A 19,214-nucleotide genomic window follows, 5' to 3' on the forward strand; every position below is an offset into this window, starting at 1 on the left:
ATCATATGTCTTCTGTAGTGTTTCTAAATTACACCCTCAATGGTGACTCCATCGTGTTACCTGTCTGTGCGACTCTTCCAGTAATGATTTAGGCAAAGAGAGCGTCCTGCTTGTTCTTGGAAGTTTGAAGGAAGGAGATTGGATTGAGGAAGAGTTCAGGCGCTGAATTCAAATGCTGCCCATGAGCTGGTACCTGAGTGAGTCGTAACATCTCTAATCACATTTACTTTAATTACTGAGCAGTTTGAGTCAGAAGTTGTGGATTCAAAGATAGGCCGCATGTGAAGTGGAAACCCTTTGAACTGTTTCATTTATGAGACGTGCCTGGAGAACAGCAGGTAATTCAAGCACAGGTACAGAAGAATAGTGTGTGCTCTGAGCAAATGAGAACAATTTGAGAATTATATTATTTTGGTGACTGTGGAAATGTTATATTAATATCTTTATGTAAACTACCAGTAAAAGTTTGGAATAATTAAGATTTAGTAATATTTTTAAAGAGTTTATTATACAGTATCATTATTATTATTATTATTATTATTATTATTATTATTATAAAAAATACAGTAAAACTTAATATTGTGAAATATTATACTGTAACTGTATCATGATTTGTACAAAAATATTAAAGATCAAGAACCATTATTAATAACTGAGCCCCAATTATAATTCATAATTATTGAGCAGCAGATCAGCATATTAGAATGATTTGTGGAGGATCATGTGACACTGAAGACTGGAGTAATGATACATAAAAATGTAAAATATTTTAACAAAAGAAAATTGTCACAATATTACTGGTTTTACAGTCATTTTGATTAGATACATTGTGCCTAGGTGAGCGTAAGGACTTCTGTCAAAAGCATAAAAAATACATAATTATTCCAAACTTTTTCCATCCCTTTTTGATTTCTCCCTAAAAGTGGATGGAAATAGATTGATATCAAAAGTGGCATGTGCAATTAAAAAAAGTAAATGCAATTCAGCAATCGTTTTTAAACTTTGTGCATCTGAAGGTGATAGTGTGATGATCGCTGAAATAGAATGGTGTAATATTATGTGTGTGTGTGCGTGCGTGCGTGTGTGTGTGGGTGGGTGTTGTTTGAATCTGTAAATGATTATATGTGGGTGTGGAATGGCTGTACCCGATTACATTCCTGATAATTGGAGAAGGCCGTGCTGTTTGATCTATGTGATGAATAGATGATGAGATCTTCATGAAATCAGTCAGGCAGGGTCCCGTCACTGTGCTCCGTGCCTGGTTCTCACACTTGTGCTTGTGATTCGGAGCCGTCTGCCTCTCGGGGCCCTGCTGGAGAACAGAGCCCAGGGGAGACAGGAGCGGTCACCAGGGGTCAAGTTTATGGGTAATGATATATCAGCCGGGCGTATTTAAGGCTTTGCTAATTCTGCTCTCGATTACAGGCCCCCCTGTCCATCCCCCGGCCCCTGCATGCACCGAAGCTCCACAATCAATTTAGAGAGGGTGTTTCTGTGAGATGTGCTTTACAGAGAAATGACAGGACGCTTATGCTGCAAATAAGAGCTGCCCCAGCCCAGATGGGTTCTCTCTCTCTCTCTCTCTCTCTCTCTCTCTCTCTTCCCAGTGAGAGACCAGAAGAGATTTCCAAACGTGGGGATTGCCCCTGCTGTATTTTTTGGAGAAATTGTGATGTTGTCATATGCACACAATGATCTTTCTTTGTCATAAATTCCTGCAGCTGTGTCAGGAAGTGTCTGTGTTATACCAAACACCTTCCACTTCTACTATGTTTCTAGGCATTGATAAAGTCATTGTAGAATTTTTCTGCTTAGAAGTAATAACTATGAAGTCTTGGAGGTTTTGAAGCCAGATAGACTTTATCAACAAGTTAACAAAGCTGAGTTGATCTATCTATCATTCTATCCACCCATCCATTAGCATACTATTTGTTTAAAACATTTATTGTTACATATTGCGTACAGTTTCATCCACTATTCTGGGCATAATACACTGTATACTAACAACTATTTCATTCCACACAGTGAAATTCACTTTAGTAGCAAATCAGACCCACAATATCATTCTTGCGTCTCTACAACAGAGTTCAGTTTGAGTTCATGTTTCGACTGCCTCCAGAGTGACGTCTCTTCTGATTGCTCTAAATGATGTAGAAGCCAAGAGTTGTTGTAGTACACACACTCCTCTCTGTGTAATTGTGCATGGGAGCATTTCTTCCCAAACTCATCTGAATTCTTAAACAGCCCGATGTGACACTCATACCTGTTCAACAAGCTTCCTAATCTGTTCCTCGGCACAACAATGTCACAACCGCTTCCGCAGGGTAGAGAAATAGACAGGCATCAAGTACAGCATGTGCATGTGTGTGTGTGAGAGATAGAGAGAGAGAGAAACAGAAGAGCAGGTGAGACAAAGAGGGAAAGGGAAGGAGAGACTGTAGTCTGACATGTTGGGATGATGTGTATAGTTTATGGTGGTTTATAGAGCTCTAAAGGAGCTCTTCTCTCTTGCTTTACCTTTTTACCTCACAGCCCTTATTGTGCTGATCTGCAATAATAATTGAAGCCAAGTTGAACATCACACTATAACTATTCACACCAGTTTTATGCTGAAGTAAATGTATAGTTTGATCATTTTTAGACTTCAGCTTATTAGAATATCAGAGCCAGGGTCATAGCAAACTACTTACAGATGTGAACTTTAATAATTATACTCTATCTTAATAAAAGAGGATGTTGTAAAAAGTCGCTGTTCTGAGGTGGTAAATGGGTCCTATGATGTCCTTTTCTCGATTTAATTTTTGGGGTGTACTAGAATAGGATTTTCATCTTCTCCGCTGTTAATATTAATGATGGTGTCAGTTTTGTCATATCAGTTTGAGTCTGAGAATATTAATAAACAAGTGGATCATGCAGAACCTTTGCAAAGACAGATTTTTCAGGATGCTTTAGAGTGTTGTATTTTGTGTGTGTGTGTGTGTGTGTGTGTGTGTGTGTGTGTGTGTGTGTGTGTGTGTGTGTGTGTGTGTGTGTTTTTATACAGTATATGGTCTGTGGTGTTTTTTCCAAGGGTGTAGTTCTTGAAAAGTGTTTTCTGTTAAAGATATAAAGAATATCTCCCTTTGAAAGTAGGCTTTGCAACCTTTTCAGATCTTCTTATGCTCAGACAGCAACATTACACGCTAACTAAAGTTAAAAAATGTTAGAAAAAGAAAAAGCATATTAGGACACCTTTAAAACTTTAAAAACCTTCTGACCTCCTCGCATATTTCCACCTTCATTTTCTATTGGTTTAATCAGCATTTTCCATCTTTTTTGAGTAGCTCTTAAAAGTAACTTTGAGCGTTACAACCTAATGAACTGTGCTTCATTAGAGCTGGAACCATATTTGCAGAAATGTATTCTGGATTTCTGATTTGTTTTTATTTGTGTATGTTTACCAGTTGTCATTTCTGTGAACAGCTTTAATACAACCTACTGTATCTGAAAAGTCCATCCCCACAGTATATCCCAACACCATGGAAACTAGTCCACAAGGTCAAGAAACAGAGGCAGTGAGACAGAAAATCCCCTGCAAATGTGAGAGAAAGAGAAAAGATAACAAGCAGCTGTCAGTTGTGGGCGCTTCCCTCCTGACAGCCTCTCTTCTGAACGCTTCTTATCAGCTGGGCTTTTGTGAAGCTGGAGAATTTTCCAGCGTTCTGACAGTGCTTACAGACCAACAAAACTCATCAGGTTTGTGTGTGAGTGTGTGTGTGTGTGTGTGTGTGTGTGCTGTCTCCGACAGACGCCTCAGATCAGCTGGTTCTCCTTACTGCGTGTGTGACAGGAGACCTGTCCTGATCAATACACACTCCTGGCACTTGACCCCCCTCACCTGAAGCCCCTCTTGGACGAGTCTGCGCTGGTTTTAATGATATGTGGCCTCCTCATGCCCCGCGGCCAGAGACTCTGGATCACCCCCAGCACACACACACACACACTCACACACACACACACACACTGAAAGAGAGTGGATACACTCAGTTAAATGTATTTGTTTACAGGTAGCAGTTTTATACCTAGACATGATGCAGATGCTTCTATCTCTCTCTCTCTCTCTCTCTCTCTCTCTCTATCCACCCAAGCATCTATCTATCTATCAATCCACCCATGCATCTATCTATCTATCTATCTATCTATCTATCTGTCCGTCCGTCCGTCCATCTGTCTGTCTATCCAGGTATCTATCTATCTTTCTATCTATCTATCTATCTATCTATATATCTATATATCTATCTATCTATCCATCCGTCCATCCGTCCGTCTGTCTGTCTATCCAGGTATCTATCTATCTATCTGTCTATCTATCTATCTATCTATCTATCTATCTATCTATCTATCTATCTATCTATCTATCTATCTATCTATCTATCTATCTATCTGTCTGTCTGTCTGTCTGTCTGTCTGTCTGTCTGTCTGTCTGTCTATCTATCTATCTATCTATCTATATATCTGTATGTCTGTATGTCTGTCTATCTATCTATCTATCTATCTATCTATCTATCTATCTATATATCTATATGTCTGTATGTCTGTATGTCTGTCTATCTATCTATCTATCTATCTATCTATCTATCTATCTATCTATCTATCTATCTATCTATCTATCTATCTATCTATCTATCTATCTATCTATCTGTCTGTCTGTCTGTCTGTCTGTCTGTCTGTCTGTCTGTCTGTCTGTCTGTCTGTCTGTCTGTCTATCTATCTATCTATCTATCTATCTTACTTGAGAGACTAAGTGGATTATTTTTTTCCAAAAAATGTATTTGTCACACTGCAAGAATTTTTCCAAGGAACTAGTGAAGAATAGTAACCACTGACCATCTCAAACCACCTAAAATATATGCTATTACATATCCACATACATTTATAGCTGTGACTGAACATCTGTGACTGAGAGATAAATACATACAAATATATGCATGGACCAGTTATTCCAGAGGGTGATTTAAAAATGGGTCCCCTGGTTCAAATTCTACACAGAAAGTCCACAAATTCAACACAGAGCATCAAAAACACTGTGTGACATTTCAGTTCAAAGCCTTGTTCTTTCCTCTGGTTCAGAATGGATTGTTATCACACACAGTAACCCACCCTGTGATAATTATCGTCAATAATTTATGCAGGCGGGCAGTGGCTGGTGTTTTTTAAATGGGGTTGCTGTCTGCAGTCGTGCTCTGGCTGCTCCTGCTCATTTAGCTGGCTTTAATGTGCCATCTACCATTATCTATATGAGTCTGCTGTGCTTGTTTTTCACCGCTGTAGTTTTTCCCTCCCTCCTTCCTCTCAGACTCTCTCTGGCTTCAATTTTAGTGTGTTCTCTTTTGTGCTTTTCCTCTTTGTGTTTCCATGTCACCACTGTTACTTCACTGTCCCTCTGAATTCTGAATTCTCTTTTCACCCCTTTACACATAAAGCTACATTTATAAAACAGTTTGATGCTTTTACCATGATTTTGGACATAAACTATAGAAATAATATGTTGTTGTTGTTGTTGTTGTTGTTTTTACATATGCCATTGTCATACCATGGTATTATTTGAGAAACTTTTGAGTTTTTGTTGTTGTTGTTGTTGTTTTTATACAGCAGAAAATATATAAATGGTGTTCTTTCTGCCATGGTAAATATCAAAGTGCTTATATAAATAGAATAATAACATATTAATTTATTTTAAATACACTATAATGATTGAAATTAAATGCACACAAGGCTTCTGAAATTAAATGAAAACACTTTAGGCAAAGTGACTGAAAAAAACTGAAAACGTTATCGTTATATACATTTTCTGAACTGTAACTTATGCAATTTATATGCACATGAGGTTAAATGTTGTTTAGGACAACAACAAAAAAATTTAAAACCTCTATTATTATCAATAAAGTTAATTGCATAGATCAGTGCAAAATAGTAAATAAATAAATAAATAATCAATCAATCTAATGAAAAAAAAATTCAATATTAAAATACCACAATTATATTCAAGATATATTATCTGAAAAATCTTATGCAATTTTGCATATAAAATAAATTGATCTTTTTTAAGGATGTTGACAAATTTTTTGTGTAATTAAAGATTCAACGAATGTGAATTTTGCCGTGTTGCACAAAAAGAGGCATAATTTATCAGCTGATGCAGATATCAAAATGGTCAAATATTGACCAATAAATCAACCTAGTCAATATATAGGGTCTACAATTAATCTGAAATAGTTGTTTTTTTTCTTAATTGTTTTCTTTCTTTGCCTTTAGATGCATCGAAAGTGAGTAGATATGTATTTAATTGTGGAATGGCATACACACATACAGTTGTTAGAGTGATATATTGATGGTTAACTCATCAGACCTGCACTTACCTTAACCAAGCTGTTTTCTGCTCATATCTGTAGTAGTATTTGTCTACTTCTAGCACTCGCGTGAATGTGTTTGTCTTGTTTTCCTGTGTTCTGCAATCCTGTTTTTAATGTCTGCAGTAACAGTTTCTCTTTATGAATGTGCAGGCGTTTATTTGGCCCTTCCGGGGCAAAGTGGTGATAAAGCAGGAGTGATAGTGGGCAAAAAGGCTGGGTGTTTTGAGCTGAAATGAAGCCGAGCTCTGTCGGAGGGTTTGTTGGCTCTCACACTTGAGATGTGCTGAGGTTCCTGTTGTCTGGATGGCAAAACGAGAGCAATTCTGCCAGCTTGCTGCACGCTTTGTGCTGACAAAGACTTTTTATGACAAAAGATACACATTTTTAGCTGCCTAAGAGAAGTGTTCGCTGGAGGGAAAGTGTGTGTTTGTTAGAAACAGCATGCCAGAGAGAGAGAGGCAGAAGATGAAAGCTTGTTTTCCCACCAGTTGCACATCACACAGTATTAATGCCAGAGACGTTCTCCTAAAAGAGAAGACGTTCACCATGCTTTCAGGCCGTTTTGTCGTCATTAAACTACAGGGTGCTTTAAATCTCCCCATTTTTTGGATCAGATGTTTTAAGCAACTCAAGGTTTCATACGGTCTGACATTTCTCTTCCTGTCTCCCATGAAAGAGGTGCTCTCGGATCGTTTTGCCTTCCTTTGGCACAATGAAAGTTCAGGGTCATCATTGACTGAAAATGATACAATCTCCCAAGGGAATCTCTGCACTTTCCAAAATGCAAATCGCACCTCAGAAAAGAAACTCACTCGTTTGTGTGTGTGTGTGTAAGGGTGTGCACATGTGCATCAGCTCCCCTGCTGTTCTCTAAGCTAGTGCTGCTCACCTTTAAACAGCACAACAATAATCAATGGGCCGTTATTAATGATAAAAGTCATTTATGTGCACAGTTCTCGCCTCCTGCAGGGCTCAATATGACTTTGTAGTTGTGGAGAAGCATTTGTGCTTGATCTGTGCTGTGTATTGGATTCTTCAGCAGGGCAGCCAGCCTGACTGCGGTCCTGTCCAGAGCACCGCCGAGGCTATCGGCTCAATCGCACAACGGATTGATCCAACCTTTTCAGAAACTATGGATGTGCTTCGTGGCAAATAAATACAGCAGGATGGCTGTAATATGGACATATCTTTACTTCAACCATAGTGAACTGAAAATCACTGAGGCAAAATGTTTGATTAAATCGACTGGAAATGCCATTTCTTCTTGAATGCATGGGATATTTGGTTTCTAACAGGAGAGAAATGGATTATCGGTGTCAGGGGAGTTAAATCTCCTTTCTCTCAAAATATTATTCCAAATCACAGAAAAATACAATTGGAGAGCTGTATGAAATATTAAGTAAAAGGATGATAACAAAAACTTTTGATTTGTTCAAAACAAGCTAAATGACATTTCAGACAGTTTATAATGCTCCCTTACAAGATGTCTTGTTTTAGATAAAATCTAAAGCAGCATTGAATCTAATGCAGAAGGCTGAAATTTGAGATTTGCATCACAAGAATAAAGTTTTTTTTTTTTTTTTTTTTTTTTTTAATAGATGGAAATATGTACTCACCTATGAAGTTCCTGTGGCTCAGTGGTAGAGCATTGCATTAGAATCCCAAAAAATGTATAGCCTGAATGCACTGTGAGTTGCTTTGGAGAAAGCGTCTGCTAAATGAATAAATGTGAAAGAAGTTGAGTTAAACAAATGACATGCTAAAAACCCAGCTTGCAGTTTGTAGATATAAAGCCAGTTCAAATGAAGTCATGTGATCTACATGTGATTGATACAGGTCTAGTGGTAGAACTAATCAACCAGTTGGTATAACACCTATTGTGTACATGGCATAGAAATGAAAAACATGAATAAGGGGGAAAAAGTAAGATAGACATTCAAAGGAAATTACACTGGCCGAGCATAAATCTTATTAATTATAGAGGCGATGCCATATTAAGAACTCATGTAGTGAAAATGAAATGATCAAGACTCATCTCTTGCTGGAGTTAATGAAAATACTAATTACCTGATGATAAACTGAGAGTACAGAGAGGGAAAGGGAGAGAGCGCATTTATAGTAATCGAGAGGTAATAAAGTTTCCATTTTATGCTGAGTCATTCTGTTTGACTGGTTAATTGACCATCACTGCACAGATTTTATTGGTCAATTACATCCCAGCATCTGATGACTCAAACTGTACCATGCTCAATTATTTATCACTTCTGGATGTTTTTGGCCCTGGATGCTGATTATGTTCATTACATTGATTTCAACATGGGAAAAGATTGATATTATTGTACTAAAACCTTCTTAATCATGGTAAAACCGCTGTATCGTTGCTTTTAGAGAGCAGTGGGAACATGATACTAGAAACCAACATTCAACCAAACCAAATAATAATATCCAGAATACAAAATTTGACCACAATTATAGATTATAAAATGTGCCAAGTACACTATTTAAAAGTTTGTTTTGTTTATGCTCGACAAGGCTGTCTTTATTTGATCAAAAATTCAGTAAAAAGAGTAATAAAATGAATTATTATTACAATTTAAGATTCTATGCAAATATTTTTAAGGTGTAATTTATGTGATCATTACTCCAGTCTTCAGGCTCACATGATCCTCCAGAAATAATTTTAATATGCTGATTTGCAGCTCAATAAACATTTCTTATTATTATCAGTGAAAAACATTGTGCAGTTCTGAATTATTTTTCAAAATGTGCATGTATCAGCTTTTTGTAACTCTGAATTTAGAGTCTGCTACTATAGTATGTATGTAGCATGTTTTTCAATGAGCAACATTTGAGTGTTTTATACAGTTGATCTGATGCTGAGGTTTTTCACACAGAAACACTTAGATCCATCCCTGCAATCATCACAGGGACCCTTATATTCTGTCTTTGTTTAATTTGCAGTTAATATCAGATTTAGCTCCCATTGATTTCCTCTCTGTGTTTTCACTCTGAATAATTCAGTGACATTCTTCACCTCTCTCTCTCTCTCTCTCTCTCTCTCTCTCTCTCTCTCTCTCTCTCTCTCTCTCTCTCGAGTGCATGCTGGGGAATTGTGGGCGGAGCGTGAGTGTGTTGGAGTGAGCTCTACGTACGGTACGAGTGAGTTTTCTATCTTTTTTATCTATCTGTTGCGAGGTAAATAGTGGAAAGTTTGTAGGTGTTTGTGAGGAGCGTCGTCGGTCAGTGTGTACTGATCGCCATGGCGGCGTCTCAGCAGGCGAGTTTGGAAAGTTTAACGCGCCGGCACGGGGTTAAGGTTGCACCTGCAGAGCGTTGTTCAGTCGAGGACTGCGTCCTTGCTGTTGCTGCTGTTGTCGGTCATGATTGCATTCTTTCTGCATCAAGAATGAATAGTGCAATAGTGATGTTTTTGAACAACGTTGACAAAGTGAATGAAGTTGTAGAAGCCGGGATTGTTGTGAATGATTCCCTCACTCCAGTCATGCCTTTGGTGCAGCCGGCAAAAAGAATAGTATTGTCAAATGTCCCGCCGTTTATTAAAAATGAAATGATTGAAAGGGAATTGTCCAGACACGGAAAGCTTGTGTCAAAAATGAAGAAAATCCCACTTGGTTGTAAATCGCCACAGCTGAAGCACGTTGTATCTTTTCGGCGACAGGTGCACATGATCTTGAATACCCAGAATGAAGAGCTTAATTTGGCAATGAAGTTTAAGATTGACGATTTTCTTTATGTTATTTTTGCTACCTCAGATTCAATGAAGTGTTTTTTTTGTGGACAAGAAGGTCACGTGATACGCGTGTGCCCTGAGAAAAATGCAGATCAGGATCACAATACAAGCGAAATGCATAATCATGCACAAACAAGCGATACAGTATCTTGTGTTGAAAAAAAAAGTGACGATCGTGAAAGTAATAAAAATGAGAGTGTGACTGCAAATGAAATTGTACATGAAAGTGATGTTTCTGAGGCCAGTAAGCAGGCTTTATTAGAGTATGCTGTGGATGTTGACATGACAGAAGATCAGAGTATTTTTAAAACACCTGTATTAAAAAGGAAAACTAAGACTAAAGCAAAAGAAAACAGGGCTAGTAAGAAAGCAACTGGAGTAGCTGTTGTTGATGTTAGCGAGGTGGACTCAGAGTCGAGTAATGTTGAAGAGTCTGTTGTGGATAGTGATTGTGAATCATCAGACTCTGTGAGTTCAGCTTCACAGCAGCGAACTGGCCGCAGCGCTTACGTTTTGGACAAAATTAAAAAGTTTCTTCAGACCACGAAAGGCATGAAAGGGGTAAATGTAGAGGATTACTTCCCAGATCGTGAGTTGTTTATAAATTCGACAAGGGCTTTAATGAAGGAGGGTGGAGCCTTCACTGAACAAGAAGTCTTTAGGTTGAGAAAAATTGTCCAGAAGTTAAAACATAATTTTTTAAACGATGAATTTGAACCAGTCTAGCTTCTCTTCTCGTTTTTTGAGATGTTTGTTACTGGTGTGCATATATTCCTTTTTTATGAGTAGGATACGACTGGGCACACTTAACTTAAATGGTGCACGGGACAGCAAGAAAAGAGCTATGCTTTATGAACTGATTGAACAAAAGAAAATTGATGTAATGATGGTTCAGGAAACTCATAGTGATGTTTTTAATGAGAATGAATGGTTAATGGAATGGGGTGGGTCGATTATTTTAAGCCACAAAAATCACTGTAGTGGTGGTTTAGCTGTACTTTTTAAGAAAAACTTTAAACCAATTTCATATGAGACAGAACATGTTGTTGGTGGACATCTAATGAAAATAACAGCAAAATTTGAAAAAATGGTTTTAGTTTTCATAAATGTGTATGCTCCTGTTGTCGGTCCTGAAAGGGTTGTCATGTTTGATAAATTAAGTAATATTCTGTCAAACTGTAAAGAGGATGAGTTCATATTTGTTGGAGGAGACTTTAATTGTACAGCAAATGATGAAATGGATAGGAACCATAAAGAGCCACATCTAGCTTCTCAACATGCTATAAGAAAGCTTCTAGAAGAGCATGATTTGTGTGATATATGGAGAACTTTAAATAATGGACAAAGGCAGTACACATGGTTGCAAACAAGAGAAAATTATATTTCTATGGCTAGACTGGATAGGTTCTATTGTTTTAAATACCATTTTAATGTTATTAAGAAATGTGAGATTCTGCCTAGTGGTTTTTCTGATCACAGCCTAGTAATCTGCAGTGTTTTCATTAGTAATATAAGGTCTAAGAGTGCCTATTGGCACTTTAACACTTCTTTGTTACAAGACAATTTTTTTAAGGATGTTTTTAGTTTTTTTTGGAAACAGTTTAGTTCCAGGAAAAAAGAGTTTTCTTCCCTACAACAATGGTGGGATCATGGAAAAAAAGAGATACAGCAACTGTGTCGTCAATACACTCTCAACGTATCCAAGGACATTTCCCAATCAATGAAAGCCTTGGAGATTGAAATAGTGGAACTTCAGAATTTGGTAGAGTCCACAGGAAATCGAGGACATATTGAGCTCCTCAAAGTTAAAAAAAGAACTCTGGATAACCTGTTAGGCATTAGAGCACAGGGAGCTTTGATCCGCTCACGTTTTCAGAGTTAAGTAGAGATGGATGGCCCAACTAAATTTTTTTTCGGTCTCGAAAAAAAAAATGGCCAAAGCAGACTTATACACTCTTTATACTCATTGGAGGGTGTAGAAATGTTGGAGCCTAAGGAAATTAGAAAGAGAGCTGTTTTGTTTTATTCTGAGCTTTACAAAAGTGAACATACAGAGGAAGGTGAGCTGGACAGCTCTTTTTATATGGGTCTGCCTAAAGTTCCAGATGAGATGAATTCTTGGCTTGAGAGGCCGCTATCAGCATCTGAACTGCATGTTGCTCTGCGGAGCATGGATTGCGGTAAATCCCCAGGAATTGATGGTTTACCAATTGAGTTTTATAAAACGTTTTGGTCAGTGCTGGGGGGTGACTTACACTCAAAAAAAAAAGTTGTTGAATGAACTTAAAAAAATTTGAGTAAACTTTTCCACGAAATTTAATTACATTTTCCAAACAATATCGAATTAGTTTGAAATGATTTGTTGTAATCTTGTTGTGTAAACTTAAATTATTTTAGTCAAGACAACAAGAAGAAAATTGGTCCATTCTACTAGATAAAGTTTAGCCATGCCTAATAGAGAAAGTTGTGTCAGGTTAACTACTCTGAATTTTGTCATGCCTACTATATAAAATAATGCCATGTTAACTACATTCAATTTGGTCATGTCTACTATATCTAACAATGCAATGTCAACTACAAACATTTTTGTACTGCATACTAGAAACAATTTAAATCATTACACTTATATAACTTGACTCTACAGTTACTTCCAAATGAAAGTGAAATAATTGTGTTCTATTACATTAAAACCTTTTTACTGTATACCTATAGTCTACTGTGAAGAAAGTCAATATGTTAAGTCAATCCATTTAGTAAAAATCTGTATTTAAAACATGAGCACATTTAACCTTGAGAGTCTTCTTGCTTAAAACTGCAAATATGGCAATTAAACATGCTCATTAAGTTAAAAAATGACAATGCAAATAAAACATGAGCATATAAGAATATAACAAAATGTTATTTTATTTTGTTTTCTTAAACATGATATTAAATGTGATTGAGAGACGTAATCACCTCTGCTCATCGTTCAAAAATTCAGATACAACAAAATCACATGAGCATACAAGGAAATAAAACACAGCATTCACAAAGGGATCCTCAAACACAGCACACCTAAGTGAAGAGTTTTGTTTTCTGCGCCTGTGCTTTGGCGGACAATTTACACAAGTTCAGCTCGAGAATCATTTTTTGGAGCACCTTAAAAGTGTAATGGATCTACTGTGGATGAGTAAGATTTAAAGAGTATATTAGTCCAAGTAGCATGGCTGTAGCCAATGCTACATTACCTAAACACCAGAGAGCACCTCCACATCTTCCAGCACAATGCAGATATCTTCAGGGTCTTCTGTTGCATCAGCAAATTCATGCTTTACATCACAGAATCCTTAAAAGGTCTTCTTTATGTCCGCTTCGGTTCTTGCAGGGTCATCATCCTTTGAAAAAAAAAAAAAAACAGTTATTTTTATTTTAGTGAACAACTCCACTTCCACAGCACATTCATACAGTCACGAGCCATCTTAAAACAATGCTATGGCGTTCGGTCACCAGATCACAACCCAACTCAACACCTTTGGCAGACTGTGTTCCACTTTATAATGGAAAATAATACAGTGCCTTTGTCAATATCACAACAATGAATAACTATGCTTCCTTAAAATCTCTAACTATCACTCAGTGACTGTTCGAAATTTTTAATTAATTTAGATGACATTAACAAATTACATTTATAAAATACCAGATATTCTCAAGAGCCATTGATACTTCGGTAACACTTTAGAATGATGTCCATTAGTTAATGTTAGTTAATTCATTAAGTAACATGAACAAACAATGAACAATACATTACTGTATGTATTCATCTTTGTTAATCTTAATGAAAATACAGTTATTCATTGTTAGTTCATGCTAATTCACAGTGCATTAACTAATGTTAACAAGCACAACTTTTGATTTGAATAATGCATTAGTAAATGTTGAAATTAACATCAACTAAGATTCATAAATGCTGTAGAAGGATTGTTCTTGTTTAGATCATGTTAACTAATGCAGTTAACTAATGGACCAATATTATAAAATGCTACCGTTACTTATTTCAAATCAATATTACTTATCTTTAACCAAAACTGGGCACAATTAAAACAACTGCTGACAGCACACCCCTCCCTCATTCTCTGAAAACGGTTGATACTGAGTACAAGAGTACACACACACATATATATATATATATACACATGCATATATATTTTTTTTTTGTGTGACGTGACATACGGCCAAGTATACTCAGAATTCGTGCTCTGCTTTTAACCCATCCAAGGTGAACACAGACAGCAGTGAACACACACACACACTGTGAGCACACACCCGGATCAGTGGGCATCATTTATGTTGTGGCGCCCGGGGAGCAGTTGGGGGTTCAGAGCCTTGCTCAAGGGCACCTAAGTCGTGGTATTGAAGGTGGAGAGAGAACTGTACATGCACTACCCCCACCCACAATTCCTGCAGGCCCGAGACTCGAACTCACAATGCTTAGATTGCAAGTACGACTCTCTAATCATTAGGCCACGACTTCCCCGTGAAGCCTGGAATTAAACTGCTGTTTTCATCAGGCCAGAGGAGAACTGGCACCCAGATCAAGTAAAGTTTCTCCCAAAGTTTATTTTCCATTTCTGTCACTAATTAAAGGGATAGTTCACTTTCAAATTAAATGTAGGTATGTTTTAGCTTACCTCAAGGGCATCCAAGATGTAGGTGTTTTTTGTTTCCGTAGTTTACATTTTTATATTTTTAGGTCAAACTGTTCTTTTCTGTGACTAATATAATGGAGGTCTATGGTCACCACCTCAAAGAGCATGCACAGAGAAGTCCAAATTAAACAATTCCCCACCGTAAGTACACATTGATGACCGAAGACACGAAACAAACGGTTTGTGTAAGAAAATGAACTGTTTATTTTGGTTTTATCTCCTGTACACAACCACATCCAACTGATCTGAGTGCACGAGTGCTTCCTGACGTGACGTGCGCACGCGCTCTGGCTTAGTCTGCGCAAGTTTACCACACAATACACCACCAATCTGCATTGTCTGAAATATAATGCAGTAACTGTAATTATTAATTTGTTTATAACGCACCCTATAATCATTACAATTATAATAAACACCACATTACTCACTCTATTGACAGTGTGCCATTGGGTCCCTCTGGCATTGGACGTCGCCTCCAGTTTATACGTGGCATACTAAACACAATGTGCAAAACGCTGCGACTCAACAGCGGAGAAAACTCAGGATCTTCAATCAGGCAGGTGTGTGATGCGATACAGTCAATGTCCTCGTCGTCTTGTAGTTGTTCCATTCGTGACAACATATGCTCTCCACTTGTGTTGGCATCTCACAACACTTGCTACTAAAACACCACCAATTTTTAATATATCTCTGAGTCTTGAAGACGTGCTGCCGCAGCGGATGCTTCCATGATCGCTCCTGAGTACTTTATCTGTGTATTCTGGTTCAAATATGGCTGTGACAAATTCAACGTTGTCTGTTGATGTATTGAAATCATCTTCCATTGCAATTTCCTGTACGTATAAATATGTTTAAATCTTCACAGTGTAAGGTAACACTTCAGAAATCTCTGTGTAAACCATAGACAGTAAGTGTAAACAATGAGTGTGCTTTCCTGCGCTTGCGCAGACTAAGCCAGATCGCGCACACGTCACACAACAGGAAGTAGCCTACTCGCGCCCTCACATCAGTTGGACGTGGTTGTGTACAGAAGGTAAAAACGATATAAATACTGTTTGTTTTCTTACACAAACCGCTCGTTTCGTGTCTTCGGTCATCAATGTGTACTTACGGTGGGGAATTGTTTAATTTGTACTTCTCTGTGCATGCTCTTTGAGGTGGTGACCATAGACCTCCATTATATTAGTCACAGACAAGAACGGTTTGACCAAAAATTATCAAAATGGGAAATACTGCGGAAACAAAGACACCTACATCTTGGAAGTCCTTGAGGTAAGCTAAAACATACCAAAATTTAATTTGAAAGTGAACCATCCCTTTAAGTTTTGGTTCCTTGCCACTGCCACCTTTGGCGAATGGGGATGCTTGACTGATTGCATAGACACTATTGGAAGAGAGTTGAACTGGATGATGACATCACTGAATAATCAATGAACTGACTTTTTCTTAAAAAACAAAACAAAAACTGTCTGTTTGTTATTGTCCTCTTGCATTACCGACAAACTATTTTCCTGTTTAATTATGCTGCTTTGACAATGTGTATTGTGTAAAGTGCTATATAAATAAAGGTGAATCGAATTGACTATTAAGAACTGTGCTTATCAAACAGGATGATATCACGTAAACCTAAACCAGTGGCTGTGTGGAGTACAAAGGTTTAAAGAGAAGTTAACATCATTTAATTCATATCTGAGCTTTACAATTTACTCAATATTTTAAAATTTAAAAATGTACATTAACTCTTTACCCATCAGCAGTTTTGATGGGGAATGTCTTTTGATATTTAAACATACAAACGTGTGTATATATATATATATATATAAGAAAGTGTCTCTGCTTTTAAATTGAAAAACATGTCACGTCTTTTGCAAGGTCAAGTTTGTTATTACTTGTGATAACTGTTTGTAACGAAAAAGAACTCACCAAATACTCCATCATATTCATCTTCATTAAGGTAGATGCATAGCCCCTTGAGAATGCACTCTTGCTTGGTCTCCATGGTGGCATTATAAGAAAACAGACAAAACATTTTTTCAAGTTTCTGATATTCATACATGACACCCTCCAATACACATCTCTGAGCCATTATGCATTACAGAGCACTATATCAATAGCTTGTATTAAAAAGCAATTTATAAAAAAACTGAAAAAAAAAAAAAATACTACCTGAGACATTGGCAGCATCACATCTTGAATCTTTTTTCTAAACACTCCACCCTTTTTTGGTAAACACTTTTAGCAGATCATCAGAGAACATATCCAGTTTGGACATGAATTTTGGAGTGTAAAGGAAGGGTTGTGATCCGATGAAATTCATCATTTATCTGAAGACATAAGTTACAGAGGTCTTGTTTATGGGCAATTCAGCAAAGACAAAAAAGGTTAAAATGCTACAAAGAAAACAAAATATTTAGTACAGGGTCAGAGTGACAACTTATTTATGACAGAAATCATTATCGATTATTCCTCTTGATATATTAATCGCAAGTAACAGAATAACATTAACTTACACATACAAGCGCTTGGGGAAACAAAACGTTATTAGCTGACTACACAGACATAATGTCGGTCCATGACCATAATCTAGCTAGCAGAAGAAATGCAAAAACTCCACTTACAATTACTGAAGCAGCGAAATGTAGTACTTACGTCGCTAAAACACTATTTGTTGTTTAAGACGAGAGACTCCGTGAACGCGGTGAATTCAGTCACGAGCACGTGAACTTAACAAGCGTGACTAATCTAAAGCCTTGGATTGGCTGCTGTGCGCTTTGATTGGCATCTCAATCGTTTTAACAATGACAAGCAATAAATTAAATATAGATGAGGAAGACCTAAAATATACATTTGTAACTTTGTCACCCTAACAACAGCTGAATGCAGAGAATTTAAAATCCTAGGGGACAATTTGGCAATTTCTAATTATCGGGCGTGCCTTATGGCCCTGGTTTTATACATTAATTCATGGTACTGAAGGGTTTTCTGTTCTCTCTTGTTCCGCGATTCTTCATTTTAACGTTATTTGATACTTTTAGGAAAAAAAGAAAGTCTGCACCACGTGCTGAATCCAGAAACCTAACATCAGCTACAAACGACACACTTAAGAGCTATTTTCATACAGTGCTTATAAAAAATAACTTTCTGGTATGCAACAAGATATTAAGAAAGCATATGTTTATTAGTTTGTTAATTAAATAAAATTAGATGGACGGTGATAGATAAGAAAAAAAGGCCACTTACCCAACTCACATGTTCCCTGCTGAGCAATCCATCTGCATCCGTTTCCGTTGATGACGTGCATCCGGTTAAGACGAACAAAAAATATTCTTGTTGACTCAATTAAAAAAAATGTTGTAAACCTAATTTTTTGAAAATTACATTGTTTCTGTTAAATATAATTAAGTTGACACCATTTTTACAAAGAGTTATGTTGTATGTGCTCATGTTAATTAATTAAATTGAACAAAGAGCAAAGATCATTTTTTTGAGTGTACTGTCTGTGCTCAATGATAGTCTGGCCCGAGGGTTGCTACCTTTGAGCTGCAGGAGGGCGGTCATCACCCTGCTACCCAAAAAAGGTGACTTAAAGGAAATAAAGAACTGGCGCCCTGTTTCACTTTTGTGCTCTGATTTAAAGCTCTTTTCTAAAGCTTTGGCCATTAGGTTGAGGGAGGTAGTTGGGCATGTTATTCATCGTGATCAAACTTACTGTGTGCCTAACAGGTCTATTCATGATAATGTTCATCTAATTCGGGATATTTTGGATGTCTCTAAGCTATTGGATATAGACACTGGTCTCATTTCTCTAGACCAGGAAAAGGCATTTGACCGGGTTGAACACAGTTATCTCTGGCACACGCTGGAGGAATTCGGGTTCAGCTCTGGTTTTATCGCCATGATAAAGGTTTTGTACCGGAATGTTGAGAGTGTACTGAAAATTAATGGTGGTCTTAGTGCTCCTTTTCAGATTAACAGGGGCATTAGACAAGGCTGTGCACTTTCAGGAATGCTTTATGCTCTTGCCATTGAACCTTTATTGGTTAAAATTAGAGCGAGCATTGAAGGTTGGACCATACCTTGCTCTGGAGCCAATTTTAAGGTATCTGCATATGCAGATGACATTATTGTTTTGGTTAAAGGGCAAAATGATGTTGATCTTCTTAAAGACATTTTAAACAAGTTTGGTACAATTTCCTCTGCCAAAGTTAATTGGTCCAAAAGTGAAGCCATAGTGAGGGGTAAATGGTCTCATGGTCTTCCTAAATTACCAGGCGGTTTGCTTTGGAAAAGGGATGGTTTAAAGTATTTAGGAGTATATGTTGGCAATGACTCAATGATAAGCAAAAATTGGGAAGGCGTTTTAGAAAAAATAAAGGGGCGATTGGA

The 19,214-nt window shown here is 37.3% G+C and overlaps 1 long non-coding RNA gene across 1 annotated transcript; it reads right to left on the minus strand.

Annotated features, from left to right (window-relative positions):
- Window positions 1-13,023: 13,023 nt before the first annotated feature.
- Window positions 13,024-18,142, minus strand: LOC113050951 (uncharacterized). Its single transcript, XR_003276830.1, has 4 exons — window positions 18,069-18,142; window positions 16,995-17,152; window positions 16,752-16,821; window positions 13,024-13,517 (listed from the first exon to the last, which is right to left on the minus strand). It is a non-coding gene; the product is annotated as an uncharacterized LOC113050951 (long non-coding RNA).
- Between the last annotated feature and the right edge of the window lie 1,072 nt (window positions 18,143-19,214).

The sequence above is a fragment of the Carassius auratus genome, chromosome 31 (assembly GCF_003368295.1).
Source record: "Carassius auratus strain Wakin chromosome 31, ASM336829v1, whole genome shotgun sequence".
NCBI lineage: Eukaryota > Metazoa > Chordata > Actinopteri > Cypriniformes > Cyprinidae > Carassius > Carassius auratus.